Genomic DNA, 13,988 nt, shown 5'->3' with positions numbered 1-13,988 from the left:
TGTTTAACTTATGTCTGTACTCAGATATTGTTGCTTCCGCTGACTCGTCTATGATCGAGCACTTGTATTCGAGCCCTCGAGGCCCCTGGCTTGTATTATGATGCTTGTATGACTTATTTATGTTTTGGAGTTGTGTTGTGATATCTTCCCGTGAGTCCTTAATCTTGATCGTACATGTTTGCGTGCATGATTAGTGTACGATTGAATCGGGGCCGTCACAAGTTGGTATCAGAGCCGACTGCCTGTAGGAATCCCCTTCCCAACTCCTTGGCCGAAGTCGAGTCTAGACATTACAAAAACTTTTTACTAACATGGCTGTGTGTCTTACGGGCCCATGTCTCCATTTGGGTGGTATTAGGATCTTTTACTTCTCGATCTATACTCTGGGACTCTGATCTCTCTTCTATTCGGGTTAAATGATTTTCCTAAAATCTAACATTTGGATCTCGTGATCACATTCACCTGGGGAGCCCCTCACTCCAGATGACCGCTTGCTGCACCAGAAGATTCTGAAGATATTCTCTGAAGTTCTCTCGAGACTTTGTGCCCGTTGCTTTTGCAATCCCCTACCACCGTTGTATCCTTATGGATAGCCTTATATCCTTGTCGTCTCTACCTTCATCCCGAGTTGCTCTTGTTATTACAAGATACCCTAGAATATTTCCTATATTCCGAAAATCCATTTTGCCTACTGCCTTGCATTTCTTGCCCCATGAATACCCCCTACGGATAATTCCTCGCACTTATCGAGTATCCGTTCTTCCCCCATTGTTAATATGAATCAAAGATACATTGAAATACTATCCGATCTTTCGGAAATCCTCTGCCCGTTATTGCTCGGCAAATACTTGTCTGCTTGCATTATGGATGTGTTCCATATGTCTAGCAATATTCATAGTATCCTTTGTCATTATCATTTCGAGTTCGTTGATTCAATATATTACGAATGCTCACAAACCTCAATCAGATCCTAGAATTCATCCTTCCGGCTTAGGCGTCATTTTAAACATGAGCTGGTTCTCGACCAATCAAATTACCGCTGATTGTATCCCTAAGTCTACTCAACTTATCCATCCTTAATCACATCGTTTGTTCTGATCCCTTGATTTGAAAATCACAATTCCTTTGCATTTGAGCTCTGAGTTAGTCAGTTGTATCTATAGTCCAATGCCTTTGCATTGTTACTTCCTCTGTTTGAGTACCGATACTCACATCAGCTTCGTTGTGGATCGCCCGATCCATTGTTGGATTTTATCCGACAGTGTCCTTCATATTCAATCACCTTGTGAGTTCTTCCCCTGATACATAATGCCTTTGGTAAATTGTATCCTCTGCTTGGCCAACCATGCTCTACTGTCGAGCTGGTATAATTTACTCCTGAAGTTTGTGTAATATGTTTCTAAGATGCCCCGATGGGTTGAACCTATGCCTTTCTTAATCTGTGTGAACCCAAAAACTGCTATGGGTCATACTCTACTGGTGTTATGCCGGGTAAAATTTCAACACTAGAACCTCGTCGAAAGTGAGAAGTGAATGTAAGATTATGCATTGGAGAAGTGGGAGTCGACCTTGAACTTTGTGTTCATGCCCATGGACACGTTGTATAACTTATCATGGAAGTTGCTCGTAAAAATAATTACCCCCTTGTTATAAGTTCATCTTGTATCCATGGTTCGATCATTTATGATCATGGTTTCCGACCATGTTCTCCTTTAAATACCATTTCTCGTGCAAGTTTAAGCACTTGTCTTCTGCAGAGTAATACCCCAGTCCAACCTCTACTTTGATTGTCGTCGAGTATTACCCCCTGGTATCTCAAGATTACCACGGAACTGCATAACTTCTTATGAGTTCTTCATCAAGTGCTACATTCTCATTGATTCCAATTTTTCACGGGCTCTGAGTTATTAAACACTCAAAGACACCGATAACTGACTCGAGTCCGCATCGCGATTGAGCAACTCTTGGTAACCTTCATTACTTACGAGTTTGAACTCAATCACGTCATTCCTAGCCTGCTTGGCTATATCCTTGTCGTGCCAATTTTAACTGTGCTATCGGGTCCTTCTTCCCGGAGCACAAATTTCGACGGTGAGCTAATCCTACATCGATCTTCCTCGTCATATCATTGGTTCTTGAACAGCAAGCTTAATTTCGAGTTTGTGTCGTACCCTTGTTTCGAATAACCTTTCGCTTGATCATTCCTTTAACTTGATGTCATCACCGATCGATTACATCTTCATGAAACCTCTCGACAAATGTGTCGTGATCATCACCAGCATTCAGAGCTCTTCCAGGATATCAATTGAATTCATGATGAGAAATACCATCCTTGCCCTCGATGATTTGTGTTGTCATCGACCACTTTATTGCCTTCCCTCCAACACAAACTTGTTCGTGTTCTGTGTTATACCTTGAGTTCCTTGCTATCCAACATTTGTTCTTCTTTACCTTGGAGTATTACCATCTTTTATGTCAAGAATGTCATTAGGATTACTCCACCTCTTAAGAATTCTTGGTATAGTGATACTTCTCACCATCACCATTCTTTCTTGGTCCCCTTGTTGATTCCAACAAGTGAACGATGTTGTTTGGATTCTTTCCTTCTAGCAACCCTATTGCTTTGAAGTTAATGGTTGGCCGTTCATTCTTAGACTATTGATTATTGAATCACCATTCTGACAATTGGTCGTGCAACCCAACCCATATTTCGGGTGCACCTTTCAGCCAATGTTTAATTGTGTAAGTTTTTCTCTCTCTCTAGCATACATCATTATATCATTTGATATGACAAATGTTATCTCCTTGTTCACATAATTGTGGAGATCTATCTTTTTGGAAATCTCGATGAATTGTCGCTAAGTCCATCAGCCACCTCCCCATCCTCTCCTTGGTTTAATGATGAACTCTTGTTTTGGAAATTGCTTCCATAGATCATTTCTCGAGAATCTTACATTGTCATCTCGTCAAATTTGTGTTGCACCTTTTCTTCTCAGGCATCCTGAATCCGAGTTATCCTAACACCAATCAGATCTGAATCTCGGTCAGATATGATGGTTGGAACATATTTCCAAGAGTTATAAAATTGGTCTTTATATGACCCGGTAAGGTGATATCGTGCCTAGCACACCTGGCCGGAGGACCTATTGTTATAGTTTCCTTTTAGCAAGGTTATCTATTCTTCCATGAGGAAATGGTAAGACTTATTCTATAAGTTGTTCCTGATGAATCCTTTGTGTATCCAAAGTCCAACTTTTGCTTGAAGACCATGTCAATGCTATCTCGAAACATGTATATGGTACTTTGATTTTCAATAAAAACATTTAAAGCACAATGCTAAATTTTCCTTATCAATTATCCAAACACCGTTGTATGGGTAATGTCAGGAAATTTCTCTCCCCTTACCTAAATGGTTTTCTTCCTTCTATCCTGTCATGGATATCATTTGCTTGTCCTTGGGAAGGATATACCCCTAAAATATGTGTTTAAACACATTTTCCTTTCCATTTTTCTGTTTAATGTGATGAGCACATTTTCCTTTCCATTGTCTTGTTTAACCATTGTCGTGGGTTATATGATCTAAGCAGTAGTGATTCGCTGCTTATGTAAACACCTCGGTGTACCCTCCTGTCTGGTGTAACCCTGTTACTATTGTTGATGAAATTCTGGTAGCCACCGATGGACGAGAACTTTGCCTAATGGTCTGCCTCGTTCAACGAGCAGGAAAATGGTTCTCTTCGTCCCTCGCCCTTGGTACCGATGTTGACGCCGATATAACTGGCAGGCTATCCTCTGACATGCCTTGCTATCATCATCGTGCAACATGTTAGCGCCCTTCCTACTTTAACCCACATGGTGGGCCCATAACCCACAACTCCACAAGATCAAAACCTGACTCTCCTATAAAAACCCCTGTTCCCAAGATTGTTCCTCGCACTTGGCCTCGTATGTAATTCACGGGCCACCTTCCTAGTGATCTATTCTGGTAACAGACGCAATACTTAATCTCGTTGCTCTGGACCCCTATCACACTTTGTTTCAGACATCGAACGATTGCCTATCCGTTTGAAACTTCTCATGGTACCTTCTTACTTTGCTCTCGATATCTTCTTAAGTTTCAATTCGAGAGATACTTATGCTTCTTCCCCTGAGTTAACCGTCCGATGCTCAATTTTGTTAGGATCCGTCCTTATAGAGTTTTTCCCCTCTTATCCTTTCGTAAGTACGGTGAAGATCCCGAAGGAAGGACGACAAATTCATCATGATGCATTGATGCATAGGAAAGGAGACATCAACGCTATGGATCGACCTCTTCGAGAAGAGCAACCAAGACCGGGAACACTCGCTAGAATTTCGTAGCCAGAACCTCCCCCTTACCCACCTCTTAAATCTCGGGACGAGATTTCTTGTAGTGGAGGAGAATTGTGACGCCCGGATAATTAAGCTACAGCAATCTCTGCTAATGATGCCATGTCACCTTGATTACTGTTGCTAATCTCGCGTTAGTTCAGAACCGATCCAAATTCAGATTTGGATTAAGTCTAACTGTAAATGTTTTCAAACATTAAAACTAAAATGTTTGGCATGTGGCAAATAATCCATACTAATTATTGGTGGAGAAATCACACTTCTGTAGAATATTCAATTGCACTATAATAAGTAAATCAGCGGCAAAACTATTATTTAAATGCTCTTAAAAATAATGATAAACAAATACAAACTACTGTATTAAATGTGTCAAAATGTTAGTGGCAGTGGCATAATTACCTCTACTAAATTAGGTACAATTTTTGTATTTTACTAAAACTAAAATAAATAGAAACTAAGTTAAAAAGGACAAAATTGAAAAACACACACACACACACACCAAAAGAACCCCCCCCCCCCGATTGGGCCTTGGCCTAGTTGGCCGAGCGGCCGAGCGGCTCGCCGGCCCACCCCCGCACGCTCCTAGCCTACTTGGCCTCCCTACCCCCACGAGAAACCCTAGCCCGTCGCACCCCCCCACTACGCTCTTCCCCCGATCCAATCTAGATCGGGGTTGACCCCAACTGCCCCGACCGATACCCCAGTCCCTCTCATTCTCCAGCACTAGGCCCCTGCGCCCCATCCCCTGCCGCGCTGGAGCCCCACCGCCGCCGCCGTCCCCGCGCCCGCACCCGGGGATCCGCCGCCTATCGTCGTCCTCGTGCCACCGTTATGCAGAAGCTCCTGCCCGCACCCGCCTGGTCCTCCGCATCTGTGCCGTGCCAAGCCGCCTCCTCGCCGGAGAGGGACGGACCCTGGAGGCCTCGTCGCGGATCCGGCCTCCCTCGCCATGCTCCCCTCGCCGAAGTCCCCTCATCGACCCGCGCCCCCTGCTCCGACACCGTCGGCCGCCGCCGCTAACCTCGTCGTCGATCCGCTCGACCCCGACCTCCACCAGCTCCATCGAACACCCTGCTGCTTCCGCTGTGAGCCTCCGGCCATCCACGACCCTTTTCCCCTCCTCCCCGTGCCCTCCAGCGCCGTTTGCCGCTAGCTCCGCCGTAGTCGTCGCCCCCGGCGCTGTTTCAGCCGCTCCTAGCTACAGATGAAGGCAGCTCGACGCGGCGCCTCACGCTTATCCGATTGGCACCCGGGCTGCCCCTTTTGGTCGCCGGAGCAGCCGGCTCCGCGCGCGCCGCCGTCCTCTGAACTCACCCACGGGCACACACGCACGTTCTAATAGTGGGTTGACCCACTGACGAGTGGGCCCGCCCTGTTTAACCAATCCCCTAACCACGTAATTAGATAGAACCTAATAAAACTGTTAGTTGAATAACTGGAAATGACATGTGGACCCTTTTCTTTTAAAAGCCTGTTTAAAATTATCTAAGTCAATGACATGTGGCCCCCCACCTAATCTGTTAAAATTAATTAAACAATTAATTTACACTGTCTCTATGACAGCTGGGTCCCACCAGCTAGTTTGACCAGTCAACAGTCAATATGTTGACCGCTAACTGGACTGCTGACTCAGCCCCTGGACCCCACTATCAGCCTCTGCTGACTGGGCAGTTGACTCAGTCAACTAGCCCCACCTGTCAGCCTAACTAGCACCTCTTTGGGTACACTTCTGTGTACCCATAGCATTTATTATTTAAATGAATTTCGAATTAAATTAAATCCAGGAAATCTAGAAAATGATTAAATCTTTATAAATTAATATAAAATAATCTGTAACTCGGATGAAAATACTTTGTACATGAATATTGCTCAGAACGACAAGACGAATCCGAATACGCAGACCGTTCGTCCGCCACGCGTCCCTAGCATAGCGAACCTGCAACTTTCCCCCTCCGGACCGTTTGTCTGAAAACGCGAAACACCGGGGATACTTTCCCGGATGTTTCCCCTCTTCGCCAATATCGCCTAGTACCGCGTTAGGTAACCCCTAGCACCGCGTATTGCCATGTTATGCTTTGTGATGCTTTGATTGCTCTGTTATTTATTGTGTTCCTCCTCCGTTACTTCTTTCCGGTAGACTCCGAGACCGCTGCTGGTACCCTTGTGATCGACTACATCGACGACGAACCCTTTTCTTGCCAGAGCAACCAGGCAAGCCCCCCTGATCACCAGATATCACCTATTCTTCTCTATACTGCTTGCATTAGAGTAGTGTAGCATGTTACTGCTTTCGGTTAATCCTATTTTCTGCATAGCCTGTCATTGTTGCTACAGCTGTTACCCTTACCTGCTATCCTACTGCTTAGTATAGGATGCTAGTGTTCCATCAATGGCCCTACACTCTTGTCCGTCTGCCATGCTATACTACTGGGCCGTGATCACTTCGGGAGGTGATCACGGGTATATACTATATACTTTATATACATGACACATGTGGTGACTAAAGTCGGGTCAGCTCGTTGAGTACCCGCAAGTGATTCTTATGAGGGGGCTGAAAGGACAGGTGGCTCCACCCGGTAGAGGTGGGCCTGGGTTCCTGACGGCCCCCGACTGTTACTTTGTGGCGGAGCGACGGGGCAGTTTGAGACCACCTAGGAGAGAGGTGGGCCTGGCCCTAGTCGGCGTTCGCGGATACTTAACACGCTTAACGAGATCTTGGTATTTGATCTGAGTCTGGCCATTTGGTCTATACGCACTAACCAACTACGCGGGAACAGTTATGGTCACTCGACGTCGTGGTATCAGCCGAAGCCTTCGTGACGTCAGCGACTGAGCGGCGCGCGCCAGATTGGACTGGAACGCCTGCTAGGCTAGGTCTGCTTCCGGCCGCCCTCACAACGTGCAGGTGTGTAATGGGCGATGGGCCCAGACCCCTGCGCCATAGGATTTAGACCGGCGTGCTGACCTCTCTGTTGTGCCTAGGTAGGGCTGCGACGTGTTGATCTTCCGAGGCCGGGCATGACCCCGGTGTGTCCGGCCAAATGGGATCGAGCGTGTTGGGTTATGTGGTGCACCCCTGTAGGGAAGTTTATCTATTCGAATAGCCGTGTCCCTTGGTAAAAGGACGACCCAGAGTTGTACCTTGACCTTATGACAACTAGAACCGGATACTTAATAAAACACACCCTTCCAAGTGCCAGATATAACCCGGTGATCGCTCTCTAACAGGGCGACGAGGAGGGGATCGCCGGGTAGGATTATGCTATGCGATGCTACTTGGTGAACTTACCATCTATTCTCTTCTACATGCTGCAAGATGGAGGTGGCCTGAAGCGTAGTCTTCGACAGGATTAGCTACCCCCCTCTTATTCTGGCATTCTGCAGTTCAGTCCACCGATATGGCCCTTTACACATATACCCATGCATATGTAGTGTAGCTCCTTGCTTGCGAGTACTTTGGATGAGTACTCACGGTTGCTTTTCTCCCTCTTTTCCCCTTTTCCTTTCTACCTGGTTGTCGCAACCAGATGCCGGAGCCCAGGAGCTAGACGCCACCGTCGACGACGACTCCTACTACACCGGAGGTGCCTACTACTACGTGCAGCCCGCTGATGACGACCAGGAGTAGTTTAGGAGGATCCCAGGTAGGAGGCCTGCGCCTCTTTCGATCTGTATCCCAGTTTGTGCTAGCCTTCTTAAGGCAAACTTGTTTAACTTATGTCTGTACTCAGATATTGTTGCTTCCGCTGACTCGTCTATGATCGAGCACTTGTGTTCGAGCCCTCGAGGCCCCTGGCTTGTATTATGATGCTTGTATGACTTATTTATGTTTTGGAGTTGTGTTGTGATATCTTCCCGTGAGTCCCTGATCTTGATCGTACACGTTTGTGTGCATGATTAGTGTATGATTGAAACGGGGGCGTCACAAGATGGGAGGCTTATAAGGTTCGGTTCAAAATAAAACCAACAGGCAAGAGGTCGTCATGGGTTAACAGGATGTATGAGCTGCGACACAAATGGGCTGCTGCGTACACAAAGGGTAGGTATTTCCTAGGCATGATGAGTAATCAGAGGAGTGAGTCTCTCAACTCAAGGCTTCATGTGCACCTGAACAGGAAGATGCAGCTTGTTGATTTGTTGCAGCATGTTGAGCACTGTGTATCCATAATGCGTAATAATGAAGCAGCATTAGACGCAGTAGCGACACATACGATACCCTTCACTAAGCTGAATGCACACCCTCTGGAGATTGCTGCCTCTTATATTTATACAACTGTAATGTTTCCACGGGTAAAGCGTCAGATTGTCGAAGGAACAAATTGGCATGTCACAGACCGGGTAGCGTGTGATGGTTTGGTCGTGTTTGGAGTTTTGCGCAAAGCCCCATATGATAAAGTCCCATATGGCAGGGATGCTAGAGAATTCCAAGGTAAGGAAGGTAAGTATGCTGAGGACTTGCATGCAAAAAAATTGGATGCTGAGGATCCCAATGACTTGGAAGGTAAGGATGCTGAGGACTTGCATGCAAAAAACTTGGATGCTGAGGATCCCAATGACTTGGAAGGTAAGGATGCTGAGGACTTGCATGCAAAAAACTTGGATGCTGAGGATCCCAATGACTTGGAAGGCAAGGATGGTGTGGACTTGCATGCCAAAAACCTGGATGCTAAGGATCCCAATCACTTGGAAGGTAAGGACAGTGAGGAGTTGGATGCAAAAAAGTTGGATGCACAAGGCGTGGATGCTAAGCCTGTGGATTTTATATATCACATGACTTGTCTGTTTACAGGAGCAAGACTGGATGATGCAGCATGTAAATGTAAAAAGTTGGAAAGTCAGGATTACCCATGCGCACATATATTCTGCGTTCTGGATCATCTTGGTGTACGCACATTTCCAAAAAAAATGTCAAGAAAAGATGGACAATGCATGCCAAGCCTGCGTTCCCTTCTTCGAGGACTGCGAATACTCATGTATGGTCTGATCACATGAATAAGTATCATAAACTACGCAACATGGCTAGTGACGCTTTATTCACAGCCGCAGCGAGCAATTCACAGTCAGAATAGGTGATGGAGCTCCTCTGGAGTATATTGGTTGATGGAGAAAAAACTGATTTGGATGAAGGCCATAAATCGTTTGTTCCTTTGTCGGCATACTTCTCTACTGCTTGCGAATGCTGCACTGATGACGTGGAAAATCCAATCAAAATAGTTCCAAAAGGGAGACCAACTACCGAAGAATCGAACAAGAGGATTAAATCCAGGCGCGAGCGGATGAGAGGGAAAAAAAGCAACGAAGTTAGTGCACATGTTTATCTCATTGTTCATTTCCATATATGCTTACAATGTTAATATGTTCTCTCTTTTTCTTCAATTTACTCAGGAACAAATCGGGGAAATCAAAGGTCACAAGGAGGAAGAAGCGAAAAGAGAAAGACTCAGAGACAGAAGAAGACACAGATTCAGATATAGAAGAAGAGGAAGATTGAAAAAAGCAACGAAGTTAGTGCACATGTCAATCTCATTGTTCATTTCGATACATGCTTACAGTGTTAATATGTTCTCCCGGAGAGTGTTCACATGTTTTTCTTCAATTTACGCAGGAAAAAATCGGGGAAATCAAATAGCACAAGGAGGAAGAAGCAAAAAGAAGAGACAGAGTCAGATACAGAAGAAGAGACAGAGGCAGATACAGAAGAAGAGACAGAGGCAGATACGGAAGAAGAGACAGAGGCAGATAGAGAAGAAGAGGAAGATTCAGGTACAGAAGAAGTGGAAGATTCAGATGCAGAAGAAGAGGGAGATTCAAATGCAGAAGAAGAGGGAGATTCAGATGAGGAAGAAGAGGAGGAATCAGATGCAGAAGATGGTGGGCTGAGGAGGGCTAGAAAGAGACCATTGGAGGTTGCAGAAGAGGATTACGCAAAACCAAACAAGTGGGCATTAGCACAATTGTGCGTACTTAAACATGTTTTCGAATGCTGGCTGCAGATTCATCTATTTCATTTTTTGCAGGAAACGCAAGGGCGCTCCAAATGTCAATGCTGGGAGGACGAAAAAGAACGATGACAAGGGTGCGTGAGGAAAACCAGTGAAGTTAGTGTCTGTACTTACATGTCCGCTCTAGAAGTCGGGTATTTGCTAGCACTGTGTTGACATTTCTTAACTTTTCCAGGAAAGGCTCTAGTAAGGGTGGTAAAGAACAGGCCAAAGGGGTGATTAAGACAAAAAGGCCTGCTAAGAATGTATCACGGGCTGAGCGAATAAGAGCTGTCAAGTTAGCTTCTGTAGCTATGAAGAGAAAATCAGTGAAGTTAGTGTTTTTTCTGTTATAGTGTACTGTACATGCTCAAATCTTCTTTGCTATCCTATTAACAAACGTTGTTTCATGTAGGAAAGCTAAAGTGAAGTCGAGACAGGATGTTTAGATGCACAGGGTCAAGCAGAGAAAACAAAAGGATTTTTGGGGTCGAAAAATTGGGAACAAACTAAAGTAGACAGTTTTCCATGCCGTGATCCACCTTGTTTCTCATGTATTAGACCTATTTGATGGACTGCCACTATTTTTTTGAATTCCTCGTTTGATTGGTACATCCTCATTTTATTATGGACGGGTCGACATGGTAGGCTAGTTATGATTTATCAACATCGATGAAACAATGCATTTTTAGTGAAGTTGGTTTTCTGTATTTTTTCTTTTTTTTACATAATATATTGCTGAAATTTGTTCAAAGTGTAGTCAAATTTCATACTTGAAATATAAAATAGAAACCGAAAATTTATATATATAAGAAAATAGAACGTTAATAGAAGCCTCGTTTTCAAATAACATTGAAAATCGTTTATTTTCAAATAGAAAATAAGCATACTGATATTTTAAAAATAGCATGCTCATTTGAAAAAAGCATGTTCAATTGAAAATAAAATAGAATGAATATGTTGATTTAAAAATAGCATGCTGATTTTAAAAATAGCATGCTACTTTTAAAATTATAATGCTCTTTTCAATATGCTACTTTTAAAATAACATGCTGATTTCAAAAATATCATGCTAATTTTAAAAATAGCATGTTACTTTTAAAAATATAATGCTCTTTTCAATATGCTACTTTTAAAATAGCATGCTGTTTTCAAAAATATCATGCTAGTTTTAAAAATAGCATGCTTATTTTAAAAATATAATGCTCTTTTCAATATGCTACTTTTAAAATAGCATGCTGATTTAAAAAAAATCATGTTCTCTTGAATATGTTGTTTTAAAAAATAGCATGCTGCTTTCAAAATAACAGCCTCATTCCAAAAATATAACGCTGTTTTTAAAAATATAACGTTGTTTTTCAAAATATAACGCTGTTTTTATACTGATTTCAAAAATTACATGCTTTTTTAAATATGCTGTTTTGAAAGCAGCATGCTGATTTTGAAAACAACATTTTTTTAATTACGCTTTTTAAAAGATAGCGTGTTTTTTTAGTATATACTGTTTTTCAAATAAAAAAACATCATTTTGAAAATAGCATGCCATCTCGAAAGTAACAGAAACGTCATTTTTTGTATTGCATTTCGACCCGCAAGTTTTTGTTTTGCATTGCATTTTTTTGTGCGACACACATACAAACCGCATTTTCAAAATAACTCGTACTAGCCAACACAAAAACCTCGTTCAAAAATGAAAGTAGTGTCTAATCCATTTGAAACCCGGTTAGATTTGTTTCTAAAAACTAGCATCACTGTGGCAAAAAAAAGGAAATATAATTGCAGTCCATAAAGGTAATTATATCAAGGAGGGTACCAGGGTGCGTTATATATATAGACTTGCATAGCAAGTACATTATGCCACATAGGGTTCATACTACCACCAAGTTACTGCCAAGTTCCACTTACTGGACGATCTTCATATCCAGTCGGACCCAAAAGTTATACCACCAAAGTACCAGTTACTACCAAGTACCAATTACTACTAAGTTGCACTTACTGGACCCAAAAGCTGATACTACCAACTTGCAGTTACTGGCTAGTACATAAAGATTATAAAACTAGCGTCAAACTACTGCCATGGGTCAACGAATCCTCATGCCACTAACCATGTTCACCCAAAGCCCACCTCCACTCCTTTCCATGAACCTGAAGATAGCCATTTGATCTTCTTTCATTCTGGCACCCTCAACGACTTCTCTCCAGTTCTTCGTCATGATTGCACGCCCGTCCTTCTTGCCCATCTTGAACAAGACCTTTTTATTACCTTCAAAATGTTCGTTGGTGACACGCACAACCATGGGCTTTCGCAGATAATCTTTGAGGTAGGCCTGACTGTAATCCTTTGAGAAGCACTGATTGCATAGGGAAATAAATAATGTTACATAAAAAATGAAGTATGATTTGCATAAAAAAAGTAAGTATGATTTGCACAACCACGCCCGTCCTCCTCTCTGTCTCTACATGATGGCATTTTCACTAGTGAAGTATGATTTTCAAAAAGAAAAGTCCAACTGTTTACCATCTTGCTCTTCCCTTGATGACTGTCGAGCGAGTGACGGTGCTGACATAGTATGGTATGGGAGGTTGGCACTGCTTTACTATGGATTTGAGACAGTCCCACCGATCCTCGTTTAGCGATACATGGTTGCCGTAGAAGATGCGATCCTCGAAAGTTCCTTTTCTCACAAGGTATTCCGGACCTGTATAAAAAAATTAAGATGACAGAGTAGTAAATAATTTCTTACGTAAGATCTAGAACATCAGCACTGGGTTAATGATCAATGCCTACTCCAATGATCAAGAAATGAAGGACATAGATAACCCAATCACATCCACCCAGCAATATCTCATAGAAACATGGGAAAATTGAATATTTGATTTATTTAAACTAACAACTAAACACTGCTCTATGTAACCTCTAGTTCAGTCAATGTTGATTTGAAAGGTCATCTAGAACCCAAACAGAGTAATGTGTGGTAATCAAGTGTCACTCAAACATCAACTTTCGATATTTCACGGTTCATTTAATATCTGACCAGCCAAATAGAACTTTACCCTGTAGTGCCAAGATAGGATCATGGTCCACATCTCCATCTCCATCAGAACTATCATCAGTGTCATAGTCGCTAGAGGTGTTGTCATCACCGCTATAGCCGTCACTCCCACGTGAAGTGCCATCTGAAGCATCATCTGAGGTGGTCCGGTGATCACTCTCTTCACTGCTGATGAGGATGGTTTCCCTTGCCATTCAAACCTGTTGCATGCATTGCAATGAACAAATGTTAGTTATTGATATATGAAATCGGTCTTCCATTAGGACTTGTTAGCACCATATACAATGTGAATAATCTTTTCGCATACTTCTTGCTAAGTACGTAGTTCATGTATAAACATCTACACGAAAAAGCTAGTCGACAACTATTCGCACGACTAGTCAAGACTAGTGGTTAGACTCATAATCATTGGGCAGACATAACCAATTAGGATATTTCAAGGTTACAATTTTGTGAGCTGGACAAGAAAACTTGGTAAGCAACCAATTAGTAGCCATGTAAAAATGAACCATGATTGACTGCTCTCATCGAGCAATACGTGAAACTATAACTGATCTGCCTTTGATCACTGCAAATTTCCTGATGG

This window comes from Aegilops tauschii, chromosome 1 (genome assembly GCF_002575655.3).
Source record: "Aegilops tauschii subsp. strangulata cultivar AL8/78 chromosome 1, Aet v6.0, whole genome shotgun sequence".
Taxonomy (NCBI): domain Eukaryota; kingdom Viridiplantae; phylum Streptophyta; class Magnoliopsida; order Poales; family Poaceae; genus Aegilops; species Aegilops tauschii.
This window is presented reverse-complemented; position numbering follows the sequence as displayed.